Genomic DNA, 17,473 nt, shown 5'->3' with positions numbered 1-17,473 from the left:
GCTGGGTATTGCAACTTATTTCCCATTCACTTGAGTTTCTATTCATTTTTATTTCATAGTTTGGAAAAAAAACATAATAAACACAATTTAGTGCCCTGACAAATTTCATAAAATTCACCGGTTTCACCGGTCAGTTTTACACGTTACATATTTGTGTCAATTTAAGCATCTCTAAAAAGTATCGACATTATAACTTGACAAAACTGCGACCTTCGTATGAAAGATTAGCTCTTCATTATTTTTTGCAGACGCTTCTATTATGAATAGAGGACAAGAATGCAGTTTGTTGTAGTTTATCTTTACATTAAGATTAGGTCAGATACCCGTGTACTTTCTGTTATCAAATGGCCACAATATGACAAGCTTGCTCCTCTGTAGCAATGCAAGTGCCAGGTGGCTGCAACGTAAGCATGGGAAAAAAGGAGGACATCGGTCAGTTGTTCAGCTGCAGATAACATGCTTGCTCACTGTGTACATACATTACATTACTTATCCTGTACTGATGCTGAGTTACAACATGTAATATGCTCCAGAGCTGCATTCACTATTCTGCTGGAGGAATCACTGTGTACATACATTACATATCCTGTACTGATTCTGAGTTACATCCTGTATTATACTCCAGAGCTGCACTCACTATTCTGCTAGAGGAATCACTGTGTACATACATTACATATCCTGTACTGATTCTGAGTTACATCCTGTATTATACTCCAGAGCTGCACTCACTATTCTGCTAGAGGAATTACTGTGTACATACATTACATATCCTGTACTGATTCTGAGTTACATCCTGTATTATACTCCAGAGCTGCACTCACTATTCTGCTAGAGGAATCACTGTGTACATACATTACATATCCTGTACTGATTCTGAGTTACATCCTGTATTATACTCCAGAGCTGCACTCACTATTTTGCTAGAGGAATTACTGTGTACATACATTACATATCCTGTACTGATTCTGAGTTACATCCAGTATTATACTCCAGAGCTGCACTCACTATTCTGCTAGAGGAATCACTGTGTACATACATTACATATCCTGTACTGATTCTGAGTTACATCCTGTATTATACTCCAGAGCTGCACTCACTATTCTGCTAGAGGAATTACTGTGTACATACATTACATATCCTGTACTGATTCTGAGTTACATCCTGTATTATACTCCAGAGCTGCACTCACTATTCTGCTAGAGGAATCACTGTGTACATACATTACATATCCTGTACTGATTCTGAGTTACATCCTGTATTATACTCCAGAGCTGCACTCACTATTCTGCTAGAGGAATCACTGTGTACATACATTACATATCCTGTACTGATTCTGAGTTACATCCTGTATTATACTCCAGAGCTGCACTCACTATTCTGTATGTGGAGTTACTGTGTACATACATTACATATCCTGTACTGATTCTGAGTTACATCCTGTATTATACTCCAGAGCTGCACTCACTATTCTGTATGTGGAGTTACTGTACTATACATACATTCTATTACTTCTCCTGAACTGATCCAGAGTTACAGTGATGCTTGAAAGTTAGTGAACCCTTCAGAATTTTCTGCATAAATTTTCCATAAAACTACATCAGATTTTCACACAAGTCGTGAAAGTAGATAAAGATGACCATATCAAACAAATGAGTTATAAATATTAGACTTGGTCATTTATTTATTGAGGAAAATGAACTAATATCCCTTAAATCTTTAGGATTAGCAAATAATTTGAAAGAGAAATTAGTTGGGTGTTTTCAATCAGTTGGATGACAATCAGGTGTGAATGGGCGACCTGTTTTTTTTTAAAGAAGACCTGTCCCCTCTCCCGACATGCCCGTTTTAATAGCTTCATGCATTTCCCATGTAATAACAATTCCGGATCATCTAGCCTTATGGCTCTATATTGTGCCAAAACTGTATTATTTCAATTAGAAGTTATGAATGAATTGCTAGCAGTCTGCAGTAAGGGTACAGAGGGGTGTTAACCAGTTGGGGGGTGTCCCTGCACACTCTTGCTCTATCCAATCAGTGCTGCCATTGTCAGACTATGCAGGGACCCCCCTCCCCAAACTGATTAATACCCCTCTGGGTCATCTAGTCCTATGACTCTATTATTATTATTATTATTATTATTATTAAAGCGCCATTCATTCCATAGCGCTGTACATATCAGAAGAGGTGCACATACATAATACAGACAATTGCACTAATCATAAACAAAACGAGTTACAGACTGGTACAGGAGAGAAGGCCCTGCCCGTGAGGGCTTACAATCTACACTACGTGCAGAATTATTAGGCAAATTAGTATTTTGACCACATCATTCTCTTTATGCATGTTGTCTTACTCCAAGCTGTATAGGCTCGAAAGCCTACTACCAATTAAGCATATTAGGTGATGTGCATCTCTGTAATGAGAAGGGGTGTGGTCTAATGACATCAACACCCTATATTAGGTGTGCATAATTATTAGGCAACTTCCTTTCCTTTGGCAAAATGGGTCAAAAGAAGGACTTGACAGGCTCAGAAAAGTCAAAAATAGTGAGATATCTTGCAGAGGGATGCAGCACTCTTAAAATTGCAAAGCTTCTGAAGCGTGATCATCGAACAATCAAGCGTTTCATTCAAAATAGTCAACAGGGTCGCAAGAAGCGTGTGGAAAAACCAAGGCGCAAAATAACTGCCCATGAACTGAGAAAAGTCAAGCGTGCAGCTGCCAAGATGCCACTTGCCACCAGTTTGGCCATATTTCAGAGCAGCAACATCACTGGAGTGCCCAAAAGCACAAGGTGTGCAATACTCAGAGACATGGCCAAGGTAAGAAAGGCTGAAAGACGACCACCACTGAACAAGACACACAAGCTGAAACGTCAAGACTGGGCCAAGAAATATCTCAAGACTGATTTTTCTAAGGTTTTATGGACTGATGAAATGAGAGTGAGTCTTGATGGGCCAGATGGATGGGCCCGTGGCTGGATTGGTAAAGGGCAGAGAGCTCCAGTCCGACTCAGACGCCAGCAAGGTGGAGGTGGAGTACTGGTTTGGGCTGGTATCATCAAAGATGAGCTTGTGGGGCCTTTTCGGGTTGAGGATGGAGTCAAGCTCAACTCCCAGTCCTACTGCCAGTTTCTGGAAGACACCTTCTTCAAGCAGTGGTACAGGAAGAAGTCTGCATCCTTCAAGAAAAACATGATTTTCATGCAGGACAATGCTCCATCACACACGTCCAAGTACTCCACAGCGTGGCTGGCAAGAAAGGGTATAAAAGAAGAAAATCTAATGACATGGCCTCCTTGTTCACCTGATCTGAACCCCATTGAGAACCTGTGGTCCATCATCAAATGTGAGATTTACAAGGAGGGAAAACAGTACACCTCTCTGAACAGTGTCTGGGAGGCTGTGGTTGCTGCTGCACGCAATGTTGATGGTGAACAGATCAAAACACTGACAGAATCCATGGATGGCAGGCTTTTGAGTGTCCTTGCAAAGAAAGGTGGCTATATTGGTCACTGATTTGTTTTTGTTTTGTTTTTGAATGTCAGAAATGTATATTTGTGAATGTTGAGATGTTATATTGGTTTCACTGGTAAAAATAAATAATTGAAATGGGTATATATTTGTTTTTTGTTAAGTTGCCTAATAATTATGCACAGTAATAGTCACCTGCACACACAGATATCCCCCTAAAATAGCTAAACTAAAAACAAACTAAAAACTACTTCCAAAAATATTCAGCTTTGATATTAATGAGTTTTTTGGGTTCATTGAGAACATGGTTGTTGTTCAATAATAAAATTAATCCTCAAAAATACAACTTGCCTAATAATTCTGCACTCCCTGTACGTGGTATGGGAGAAGGACACAGTAGGTGCGGGTGAAGTTGGTCATGGCGGTATAGAGGCAGCAGGGTCACTGGTTGTAGGCTTGTCTAAAGAGGTGGGTTTTCAGGTTTCTTTTGAAAAATTCCACTGTAGGTGAGAGTCTGATATGTTGGGGTAGCGAAGGACTCTATGTTGTGACATTCTGTTATTTCTACCAGACGTTATAAATAAATTGCTAGCAGTCTGCAGTAAGAGTACAGAGGGGTATTAATCAGTTAGGGGAGGGGGGGGGTCCCTGCACAGTCTGAAAATTGGTTAACACCCATCTGTACCCTTACTGCAGACTGCTAGCAATTCATTTATAACTTCTGGTAGAAATAACTTCTGGTAGAAAAAATATTTCTGGTAGAAATAATGTCACAACATAGAGCCATAAGACTAGATGATCCAGAATTATTACATGGAGAATGCATGTAGCTATTAAAGCAGCCATCTCAGGAGTGATGACAGGTCCTCTTTAAAGAAAATTGATCTATAAAAGTTTGATGTTCACTACATGTATAAAAGTATGATGTTCACTACATGTTTGTTGAAGTGCATCATGGCACCAACAGAGGAGATTTCTGAGGACCTCAGAAGAAGAGTTGTTGATGCTCATCAAGCTGGAAAAGGTTACAAAATTATCTCTAAACAGTTTGGACTCCCTCAATCCACAACTGAGACAGACTATGTACAAATGAAGGAAATTCAAGACCATTATTACTCTCCAAGTGTAAGGCGTCTAACAGTCCGCGAATTCACAAAGTAAACTAAGGTAACCTCTAAGCAACTAAGGGTGTTTCTCACATTAGCTAATGTTAATGTTCATGAGTCCACCTTTAGAAGGACACTGAGCAACAATGGTGTGCATGGCAGGATGGCAAGGAGAAAACCACTGCTCTCCAAAAAGAATATTGTTGCCAGTTTGCAGTTTGGTAAAGATCCCCTGGGCAAGTCAGAAAGGTATTGGAACAATGTTTTGTGGATCAATGAGACAAAAATAGAATTTTTGGTTTAAATGAGAAGCCTTATGTATGGAGAAAGTAAAACCCTGCATTCCAGCATAAAGCATCATCCCATCCGTGACACACGGTGGTGGTAGTATCATGTTTTGGGCTTGTTTTGCTGCATCTGGGTCAGGAAGGCTTGTCATCATTGATGGAACAATCAATTCTGAATTATAGCAGCAAATTCTAAAGGAAAATTTCAGGAATGTGGGTCATGTAGCAAGATAACAGCCCTATGCCATTATATACAGTTCTGTGCAAACGTTTTAGACAGGTGTGAGAAAAAATGATTAACAAAATGAAAAGTGAATGAACAAAAGAGAAATCTAAATCCAATCAATAATTGGGGTGACCGCCCTTTACCTTCAGAACAACATCAGTTCTTCTTGGTACACTTGCACTCGGTTTTTTGGAGGAACTTGGCCGGGCGGTTGCTCCAGACATCTTAGATAACTAACCACAGATCTTCTGTGGATGTAGGCTTGCTCAAATCCTTCTGTCTTTTCATGTAATCCCAGACAATCTGGAGATCAGGGCTCTGTGGGGGCCATGTCATCACTTCCCGGGCTCCTTGTTCTTCTTAAACTGAAGACACTTCTTGATGACATTGACTGTATGTTTGGGGTTGTTGTCCTGCTCCAGAATACATTGACATTTAAACTATTAACACTTTTTGAAAGTGTTCTTACTTTGCAGCATTTTTCCACACCTGCCTAAAACTTTTGCACAGTACTGTACATCAGACAGAAAGTTCATCATCAGACATGACTTTTGGATTAGGAGAATATCTGTTTATGGCTAGCGAATTGTTAACATGATATACAGTATGTAATGTAGATAAATGAAGAATTTCTTGTACACGTGATGCCCGTGTACTATCCTCCCTCTTGTGCATAGTCTGATGTTTCTCTATTCTAAACAGTTTTGCTAGGGTGGCCCATGTTACCCCAGGCAAACCAAAGGCACCCTTAAGATTCAGTGCCCCTGCATGCCAACATTGCATTGGAAAGGCTTCAGATATTATAGCGCCATACTTAAGGGGCTTCTTCACAAACATAACCCCCTTTTAAAATGAAGTCAATGTAAGGATCAGCTGATAGTTGTGGTTTCCAGCTTGACTCACCCCTCCATGCGATTAGTGACTACTGCAGAGGAAGTGAAACATGGCAGCAATTCATATGAATGGTTGTCTGGATGAGGCATGGAGACTCTGGGTCTGGCAGAGTTGGAGCTGCGCTTACATAGAGCCTGTCTGTTCAACCACTTAAAGGGGGGCTGAAACGGGGGACGCACCTTCTATGATGTCCATATGTCCAAATAGGTTATACGAATCAGACAATTCCTTAACTGATTCCAAGTCCTATGGAGACTAATGCAGAAAAAAACATCATACTTACAGCATACCTGCCTTTGCAATAATGGTCTTAGGATTTATACACATGTAGTTGCTCAGTCTCGGTTTTTGCTCTGATTTTCCAAATCTTTAGAAATGTGTAGCTTATATGTGGTGCACTAATAGGGCAATGATGGTGCAGTAATAGTGCTTTAAGTTTGCAATAGTGGTGCACTAATAGTCTAGTAGTGTTGCAGTAATAGTGCAGTAATTGGGAGCTGCAGTAATAGTATGGTAATGGTCTAGTGGTGGTGTAATAATACTGCAGTAATAGTGAGGTAATGGGGCCGTACTGTTATAGTAATAGTGTGGCAATGGTGGTGCAGTAACAGTACAGTAATAGTGAGGTAATGGCGCAGTAGTGGTTAAACAATGGTGCATCAATGGTGCTGTAATAGTGCAGTCATGATTTAATAATGGTGCAGTAGTGTATAGCATTGGTGCCGTAATGGAGTGATTATGATGCAGTAATGGTACCATAATGGTGCAGTAGGGGAGTAGTAATGCATTAATAGTGCAGTAATGGAGTGGTTATGATACAGTAATGGTGCAGTAATGATGTAGTAATGGTGCAGTAATAGTGCATTTGTTGTGCAGTAATGATGTAGTAGTGGTGCAGTAATGCTGCTGTTATGGTGCTGTAGTAGTGTGGTAATGGTTCAGTAATTGGGCAGTAATGATGTGTTAATATTTTATTAATGTGAGTTAATGGTGCAGTAATTGTGTGGTAATAGTTTAGAAATGGCACAGTAAGGCCTCATGCACACGACAGTTGTTTTTCTCGGCCTCCGTTCCGTTTTTTTTGCGGATAGGATGGGGACCCATTCATTTCATCGGGTCAGCAAAAAAATGCTGATAGTTCATCCGTTTGTGATCCGCGTCCGTTGTCCGTGTTTCCCTTCAGCAAAAAAATTGTGCATGTCCTACTTTTTTCACATTTGCGGAAGAGGATAGGCATTTATTACAAGGGATCTGTGGAAAAAAACTGATCCTCTAAAAAACGGATGCCGCATCAGTTTTTTTTGGCGGACGCACAATTTGCGATTGCAAAGAACAATTGTCTTGTGCATGAGGCCTAACAGTGCTGCAGAGGTGAGTTAGTGGTGCAGTTACGGTGCAGTAATGGTGTGGTAATAGTCTATTAATGGTATAGTAATGGGGCGGTAATAGTGTATTAATGGTTTATTAATGGTCTGTTAATCGTTTGTTAATGTGTGTTAATGATGTGGTAATGGTGAGGTAATGGTGGCGTAATGGTATGTTAATGGTGAGGTAACGGTGCAGTAATAGTGTGGTAATGGTGCAGCAATGGTATGGTAATGGTGAGCTAATGGTGCAGTAATAGTGTGGTAATGGTTGAGTAATGGTATGGTAATGGTGCAGTAATGGTATGCTAATGGTGCAGTAATTGTGTAGTAATGATAAGGTAATGGTGCAGTAATGGTATGGTAATGGTGAGGTAACGGTGCAGTAATAATGTGGTAATAGTGCAGCAATGGTATGGTGATGGTGCAGTAATAGTGTGGTAATGGTGCAGTAATGGTAAGGTAATGGTGCAGTAATGGTAAGGTAATGGTATGGTAATGGTGCAGTAATAGTATATTAATGGTGCAGTAATAGTGTGGTAATGGTGCAGTAATGGTGTGGTAATGGTGCAGTAATTGTGAAGTAATGATAAGGTAATGGTGCAGTAATGGTATGGTAATGGTGAGGTAACGGTGCAGTAATAGTGTGGTTATAGTGCAGCAATGGTATGGTAATAGTGAGGTAATGGATGTAGTAATAGTATGGTAATGGTGCAGTAATAGTGTGGTAATGGTAAGGTAATGGTGCAGTAATTGTAAGGTAATGGTGAGGTAATAGTAAGGTATTGGTGTTGTAATGGTGCAGTAATGGTAAGGTAATGGTGCAGTAATGGTATGGTAATGGTAAGGTAATGGTGCAGTTATGATGTGGTAATGGTGCAATAATAGTGTGGTAATGGTAAGGTAATGGTGCAGTAATGGTAAGGTAATGGTGAGGTAATGGTAAGGTATTGGTGTTGTAATGGTGCAGTAATGGTAAGGTAATGGTGCAGTAATGGTATGGTAATGGTGAGGTAATGGTGCAGTTATGATGTGGTAATGGTGCAGTAATTGTGAAGTAATGATAAGGTAATGGTGCAGTAATGGTATGGTAATGGTGAGGTAACGGTGCAGTAATAGTGTGGTAATGGTGCAGCAATGGTATGGTAATGGTGAGGTAATGGTGCAGTAATAGTATGGTAATTGTGCAGTAATAGTGTGGTAATGGTGCAGTAATAGTGTGGTAATGGTGCAGTAATGGTAAGGTAATGGTGCAGTAATGGTATGTTAATGGTGAGGTAATGGTAAGGTAATGGTAAGGTAATGGTGCAGTAATGGTATGTTAATGGTGAGGTAATGGTAAGGTATTGTTACGACTGTAGGACAGTGAGCCCTAAGACTAGAACCCAGCCCGCTTTCCTTATCTAATTTCAGTACAAGCACTAGCTAGAGCTAGACCGCACCTGGTTGGCAGTCCCTACGCTATTTAAGTGCAGAGAAGGACAAACAAGAAAGACAGACAAACACAATACCAGAGTCGCACATAAATGGGTGAGTACCAGATAAGCTATGCAATACCAAACAAGAGACAGAGAGTGGCCAGAAGACAACCCGGGGTCAGAACCAGATGGAAAATACTATAGCAAATGAGAGACAGAGACTGGTCAGATGACAAGCCGGGGTCAGAGGAACGAGCAGTCCAATAAGCACAGGAACCAGGTACAGAGCTCGTGAGTCAGAGACTATCACTGGCACTGATTTATGGCCAGGAAGGGGTTTAAATAGAGCGCCAAGTCCCAGGATCGGAACCTGATAGGTCCATGACTCAGAGCTCCATTATTAATAATTGTAATGGTGCAGTAGAGGTGCAGTAGAGGTGTGGTTATGGCTCTCGTCATGACCATTGCGCGCTGTGTGAATTCGCCCTCCCAGGTTTTTTTGGTATTTTTCCAGGCTTTTCCTCCCTTTTACTGGTGTCCAGTTGCACGCGCTCCCAGCTGTAATGTATTCCTTTAAGCGCATGCAAATATAAGCAAAAAGCAAACAAATGTCTTTAGTGTTCATTGTCCTGCTGATCGTCTCCTCTATGAATATCTAGTACAAGTTACTGAGGAAGCGACCATAATGGTGGCAGGGACTCGTCCTATTGTACAGGAAGCGGTGCAGTAACCGTATACACGGAGGCTGCCTCTATTATAACGCAGCTCCATGCCGAGTGCTTGTATGAATGGGAATTTCTCCTCTCCCAGCACATCCCACGTAAATGGAGAGCGAGTGTTCTCGCTGCTCTGTGTGAATACGCAGGGAAAGTAAAGCCATGATATTATTTGTATGAGCAGGTGAGGGATAAAGCGCGGTGCTGCCACAACAATGGGGATCTGCTAGAATCAATGGGCGATTATTGGACATCTTATGTTCAGGCTTTTGTGGTGAAAATGCACTAAACGGAACAATGGCCGTCTCAAATCCGGATAATCTCAAGATTAGCTGACTAGTGGTGCTTAACGTGGTAAGATTCTGTGTTCTCCGGCCTCGGGCAATAACCATAATGGTGCACAGTTCACGTCAGACGCCATACTGGTGTGTAATGGCAAATCATATTACATAATAATTGTAAAGGAAACCTATATATCTGGATCGTTAGGGGAGATTCATGAAACTGAAAGTAGAACTGTCTTGTTGTCCATAGCAACCAATTACAGCGCAGCTTTCATTTTTCAAGAGCAGAATGTGAAATGAAAGCTGCGCTGTGATTGGTTGCCATGGGCAACAAAGACAGTTCTTCTTTCAGACAGTTTTTTATAAATGGGCCCTATTGAGTCTCCCTGTTCTGTCCAGTTGTGTAAAAAAATCCTTTTCTACTTCTTGGAAAGCAGGGTGACAACCGTTATTGAGAGGCCGCAGGTTGTCACCCAGCTTTTCCACACATCTGATTGGTAATTCTGCCTAGTTATTCAGTGATATAGCGGAAGGTCTAGTATCGCTACATAAGGCCTCCAAATTTTTTTGCCTTTTTTTTTTTAGTTCAAAAACATCTGAAAATACATCACATAACATTTTTGAGATTCCTCAGTGGGTAATACCTTCTAATAGCCAACTGAAAAGAGCTTTCAAGGCTACTTAGGCCTCTTCCTCAGGCACTAGTGTTTTTTTAAATGTTACATGTGGTTTTTAATGTCGGTTTTGAGGCATTTTATTGCTTTTATGTGGCAGTTTTTTTTAACAATAAAAAAACCAAATATACCGTATGCTGCCCTTAGCAACCAATTAGAGCACAGCTTTCACTTTTCAAAAGCATAGTCTGAAATGAAAGCTGCACTGTGATTGGTTGCCATAGGCAACAGAGACAGTTTTTATTTTAGTTTCATTAATCTCTCCCAGTGTAGCAGATTTTTTTTGTTTTTTGTATTTTTAAACAGACCCCTCTTTTTACACCACCATTGACACAGGCATTTTTTCAAGCAGGGTTAAAAACACCTAAGGATGTCTGGGGCAACAAAACATCAGAAAAATTACCCCAAAACGACATGCTGCGATTTTCAAAAAACCCTGCAATGCAAGTGAATAAAAACATACAAAAAACATGTTTGCACTGCATTTTATAAATTCCTATATACTTATAGCTGACATTTGGAGGTGCTGTTTTTGAATAAAAACCTTCATTAAAAAAATGCCACAAACATCTGCAAAAACTAAACGAAAGTAAAACCCTACAGGGGAGATTTATCTTCCCAAGGCCTCATGCACACGGCCGTTGGGCGGCCCGCAAACGGCTGGTTGGAAATCCACGGCCGCCGGCCATGTGCACCACGCTGAATGGGTCCGCAATTCCGGAGATGCGGAACGGAGTCACGGAACACCGGGAGCACTACGGAGTGCTTCCGTGGTGTTTCTTTCCGTTGTTCCGCACCGCAAATAAACATGACATGTCATATTTTTTTGCGGTGCTGACAGACCACGGACCCATTCAAGTTGAATGGGTTCGGCCCGCTGCACGGATGTTGCCCATGCATTGGGGACCGCAATTGCGGTCCCCGCTGCACGGAACGGCCGCACAACGGCGTGGTGTTTTCTGCGCGATCCTTGCCACTTTCTGAAAAGAGGGGGTGGCATGGGCGGGGGTCATTGGCCCCAGCAGATATAGTGAGCAGCAGAATAGTGAGTGCAGCTCTGGAGTGTAATACAGATATAACTCAGAATCATGACAGGGTAAGAAATTTCAGGTGGGTATAAAGTTACTCAACTATGTACATTATCACTATGTGTAAACTATGAGATGGTGGACATGTCCTTTAAGTGTGTTTCTATTATATTGTTTTATGTTCTATGTTTGCTTCTTTCTTCTGAGGCATAAGAGAAGATTAGCTACATTGCTATAAGAGCCCCATCCCCTCAGTATGTTGGCACCTCCAGGAGGCGTGATTCCAGACATTATTAAGCACTGGGGGACTCTGGAGGATCCTGTGATTAATCTTCCCCTCGGCAGTGTCCATGTATTTGGTAAACATTTCAGGGTAGCACAGTAGACCTTTCTGCAGGCAGAGTCTGAGTAATGTCAGCAATCAGCACACATCATCCCCTTAATTCAGGTTTTGGACACTTGCCATGATATGTTTACTTAGATTAACTATGATGTCCATCAAGTGGATCCTATTTCTTGAATTCTTTATTCACAGCCAAAGCTCTCAACCTGTGATGCCTTCAGTCTGAGAAGAAGCTCGGTTTCAAGGAATCTGTTCATTTTACCATTACTAGCACTTCCCCCTCCAGTACATATGAGTACTTTAGATTCTACTCACATCATGTGTATGGTGCGTTGTAGTCAACTATACGCTTGGAAAATCTCCTGACCAGGGGCGCAACTACAGTTCATCAGGCCCCATAGCAAAATAAGATGGGACCCTCACCCTTACCCTCAGTTCAGACCTGAGCGTTTTACAGCGCGTTCCTACGCGCTGTAAAACGCTCAACAAGGAGAAACCAATGCTTCCCTATGGGAATGGTTCTCACCTGGGCGTTTTACAGCGCGTACGATCGCGCAAACAGAGCGCTCCTTTCAGAACGCTCTGGTGTGAACCCAGCGTTAGTGTTAGAACATTAAAACAGAACCATACGTTACAAAAAATAAAGGTATGTATAGTAGCACATATCAGAAAACCCATATTATAGCACAAAGCCACTATATTGTTATTCCCCACAAAAAAGGTACAATGTTCTTGCATCTGATTGGGCCCCCCCCCCTCCCCCCAACCTCTGGGACCCATAGCAGGTGCTATGGCTGCTATGGCTATAGTTACGCCCATGCTCCTGACATATATGCCTATAGACTTTGATTTTCAAGTTTTTTTTTTAGGGGGTTATATTTTTTGGTCTTATAGGTTGATAGACATACACACAGCATCTTTCTAATGTACTCACAGTAGCAGAGGCACACCGCCAATGAGGCCAGGTGAGGCGATTGCCTCAGACGGCGAGACCTAGAGACATGGGGGGGGGCAGTGGCAAATGAGGGGAAAATGAGCGCTTCCATTGTGGAATCTCTCTGTATTCAACTATTTCACAGTATACCTTTAACGGTAGTGCTGGAGGGAAGGGGTTAGGTTGAAAATTTGGCATGTGGGGGGGAGCGTTGTTTTAATTTTTGCCTCAGGCAGGGATTCCGGCCCCTTTCCATATTTACCTACACTGTCCTTGGAAAACTTGGGGCATATATAAGCCCTGGCCTTAGAAAAAACAAACAAACGGGGGCATAAGCTCGATGTGCCATGGGGGCATAAGCTCGATGTGCCTGAATACTTGCTGCAAGGTTCCTCCACAGTTCACAGATGATCGTTGGTGGTCCAAGCCGCAGCACATCCCGTGGTCAACTAATGATGGGGGATTCTTGTAACAAAAATGGACTATCCAGGTCAGACACCCCATTTAACACATGTATTTATTAATTAAAGGGGTTTTCCAGGACTTAGATATTGATGGCCTATCCTCAAGATAGGTTATCAATATCAGATCAGTGAGGTCCAACATCTCAGACCCCCACCGATCAGCTGCCAGAAACTGCTCAGTGGGTGGAGCTGGAAGCAGAAGGCTCCATCCACTGCATAGTGGCCATGCTGGGGTACTGCAGCTCAGCTCCTATTCAAGTGAAGGCTACAATACGCCAGTGCCGGAAATTACGAAGTGGATCTAGCCTTCTCCACTGAGTAGTTACTGGCACTGGCGGGGGTGCCAGATGTTGGACTCTCTCCTATCTGATTTTGATGACCTGTCCTAAGGATAAGTCATCGATATCTAAGTCTCCATTAAAGGGCAGTGTTGGGGGTGCAGTCACAGCCAGTCATCTGCATTGTAAGGAATACACAAGATGTCACTATTATGTATGTCAATTACTGACTAGTTTTATGAATGGGAGGGGAGTGAGACTGGAGAGGAGAAGGGGCCAGTGATGGGTTCTTTGTTGACTCAGGTGAGAACATATTAGAGTATGAATTGTCCTGGGTAGGACTTTGTGCTCCTACAATCCTGTTAGGCTGGTTCACATGCTGCAGATTTTTTTTTAGCATTAATTTTGCATGAAAAATTCACTCCGAAAATATAGTAAATGCGTGGTTGCAACACTCAGGGTTCCACTTAACCGATCTACAATCGCTGTAAGGTTCTGGTGTAAGTTTGGTTCAGTATTGCTATGGGGGTGTTGTGTTTATTTTAGGGACATTAAAATGTGACTGTATGAGGCTTCCTTCACATTAGCGTTAGGATTGTCAAGCAGGCTGTTCCAGCTGGATCCGTACTAATGCTAGCACACGTGTTCCGCCGGAGGTCGGCTCCGGCCCCATTCACTATAACGGGGATGGGCTGGAGGTCTGGCCACAGCATGGCAAACATGCCGAGAGGCGGCTGGACACAAAACGCAGCGGAACAGCCTGACGGACAATCCTAACGCTAATGTCAAAGAAGCCTAATGCTTGGTTAGTATTTTTCCCAATTGACATGCAGAATGGCCTGTGTACATTATTTTCTACTGAAGACCATGCTGCTTAATAGTGAAATAAATGTCTCTTTAGAGCTTTATGAGGGCAAGCGCTACAATGCCATTCAAGCAGTTTGATTTGAGAAAATTAGGTGATAGATTCCCTTTAAATAAACCGCTGGACGGGTACAACAGACTCACATGAGGTGCCCATTATCCCCCTACTGTGGTATATTAAAGGGAATGGTTGAACAGCCACATGATGCAATCAAATCTCATATTCTGTGACCATATAAAAGTACAGAATCTGATCACATAACTGCTTTTTGGCTTCTTTTGTTTTCTTTATTATTTTATAATTTATAGTAGTCATACTACTACTGTGTTTCCCCGAAAATAAGACATCCCCCGAAAATAAGACCTACCTCTAGTTTTGCCTATTGCTGTAATATAAAGGCATCCCCCCGAAAATAAGGCCTCCCCGATAATAAAGCATCCCCCGAAAATAAGGCCTCCCCGATTATAAAGCATCGGCCGAACATAATGCCTCCCCGATTATAAAGCAAGCCACCCCAGAATGTAAGGAGCTCACTGATTGGCCGCAGCCGCCGCCAGGACAAGCTGCCGCCTTCTTCCGCCCGCTGCTCGCTCTGCCCTGATGGAGTCTCACAACTTGGCTGGCACGGACACACAGGGGACGGGGTGACAGGAAGGGGGGGGAATATCTGATGGAAGGTGGGGGATGTCTGGTGAAGATGGGGGGGGGACTAAAAACGGTAATTAAAATGACACAGGGTGATCAGAGGGGGGAATCAAAATGACACAGGAGGATCAGAAGGGGGTACTAAAATGCTATAGTAATCCCCCCCCCTCTGATTCTCCTGTACCATTTTGATTCCCCCTTCTAATCCCCCTGTGTCATTTTAAGTGATCCCCCTCCCCACCCTGATACCCCTGTGTCATTTTGATTCCCTTCTCTGATCACCCTGTGCCATTTTAAGTGATCCCCCTCCCCACCCTGATTTCCTTTTTTTTTGTTCAACAATAAATGTGTACCGTATTTTTCTTCATGGAAAAATAAGACATCCCCTGAAAATAAGACCTAGAGCAGCTTTTGGAGCAAAAATTAATATAAGACACTGTCTTATTTTCGGGGAAACAGGGTATACATTAGGCGCATCTTCTGGCAGTCCATGCATATAAACTGAAATCTATGGCAAGCCTCGTTTGGCGGTCCGTGCAGCTCGGAGCTGCTGTAGATTTCTGTCTTCATTTACGCCAGAAAACTGGTGTAAGTGAAGATAAATGTGCAGGGGCCACCTTTTTGGAAAGTGGCAAGGCAGCTTACAAACATCATTTGCAACAAAATTTTGTCACAGTGGAGTTTAAAAAGTCACAAACTCAGTGTATGCAAGTTTTTACGCCATACAAATGGCACTGAGAGATGACAAATCTCCTCTATTATTTCCTATAATTAGGCTTGAGCGAAACGTAATTTTTAATTGTGTTTCCGTACAGCATTAAATGTATTGGCTCCGTGAAGCCAAACTTCCTATCGCCTAAAGTCACACGAGACTTTGGGGAATTACTACGGTATTCCTATCTGCGTCTTTAAAAATATGTTTTTAAAGACGCAGATAGGAATACCGTAGTAATTCACTGAAGTCTTGCGCGACTTCAGGAGATACGAAGTTTGGCTTCACGGAGCCAATACATTTAATGCTGTACGAAAACACAATTAACACCAAAGTTTTTTTAATGAATCGACTTTGGATCTATTAGGCTCCATTCACACGTCTGTAGAATGGGTCCACATCCATTCCGCAAATTGTGGAACGGGTGCGGACCTATTCATTCTGTATGGGGCAGGAATGGATGCGGATAGCAATTGCGGACAAGAATAGGCAGTTCTATGGGGGTGCCGGCCGGGTGTATGCGGATCCGTATTTTGCGGATCCACAATACACTACGGACGTGTGAATGGACCCTTATCTGAAGCTCGAGTTGCTCAAGTCTACTTATAATAAACACCCAAGCTGCTGCAGAATATTTTTTAAATAGTGGGAAAGTTTCCTTTCCACCATGATCAATTAAGATGTGTACTGCAGCTGCTCTGCAGCAGTTGAGGTGTGTATTATGATGTTCTGCAGCAGCTGAGGTGTGTATAATGATGTTCTGCAGCAGCTGAGGTGTGTATGATGATGCTCTGCAGCAGTTGAGGTGTGTATTATGATGTTCTGCAGCAGCTGAGGTGTGTATAATGATGTTCTGCAGCAGCTGAGGTGTGTATAATGATGTCCCGCAGCATTTGAGGTGTGTATGATGATGCTCTGCAGCAGTTGAGGTGTGTATTATGATGTTTTGCAGCAGCTGAGGTGTGTATGATGATGTACTGCACCATTTGAGGTGTGTATGATGAGGTTCTACAGCAGCTGAGGCGTGTATGATGGTGCTCTGCAGCAGTTGAGGTGTGTATTATGATGTTCTGCAGCAGCTGAGGTGTGTATGATAGTGTCTACAGCAGTGGAGGTGTGTATGATGATGCATTGCAGCAGCTGAGTTGTGTATGATACTGTCTACAGCAGTGGAGTTGTGTATGATGGTGCTCTGTAGCAGTGGAGGCGTGTATGATTATGTCTACAGCAGTGGAGGTGTGTATGATGATGCTCTGCAGCAGCTGAGGTGTGTATGATGATGCTCTGCAGCAGCTGAGGTGTGTATGATGATGCTCTGCAGAAGCTGAGGTGTGTATGATGATGCTCTGCAGCAGTGGAGGTGTGTATGATGGAGCTCTGCAGCAGTGGAGGTGTGTATGATGATGTCTACAGCAGTGGAGGTGTGTATGATGGATCTCTGCAGCAGTGGAGTTGTGTATGATGATGCTCTGCAGCAGTGGAGGTGTGTATGATGATGCTCTGCAGCAGCTGAGATGTGTATGATGATGCTCTGCAGCAGCTGAGATGTGTATGATGATGCTCTGCAGCAGCTGATATGTGTATGATGATGCTCTGCAGCAGCTGAGATGTGTATGATGATGCTCTGCAGCAGCTGAGATGTGTATGATGATGCTCTGCAGCAGCTGAGATGTGTATGATGATGCTCTGCAGCAGCTGAGATGTGTATGATGATGCTCTGCAGCAGCTGAGATGTGTATAATGATGCTCTGCAGCAGCTGAG

Source organism: Bufo bufo, chromosome 6, assembly GCF_905171765.1.
Source record: "Bufo bufo chromosome 6, aBufBuf1.1, whole genome shotgun sequence".
Classification (NCBI taxonomy): Eukaryota; Metazoa; Chordata; class Amphibia; order Anura; family Bufonidae; genus Bufo; species Bufo bufo.
This window is presented reverse-complemented; position numbering follows the sequence as displayed.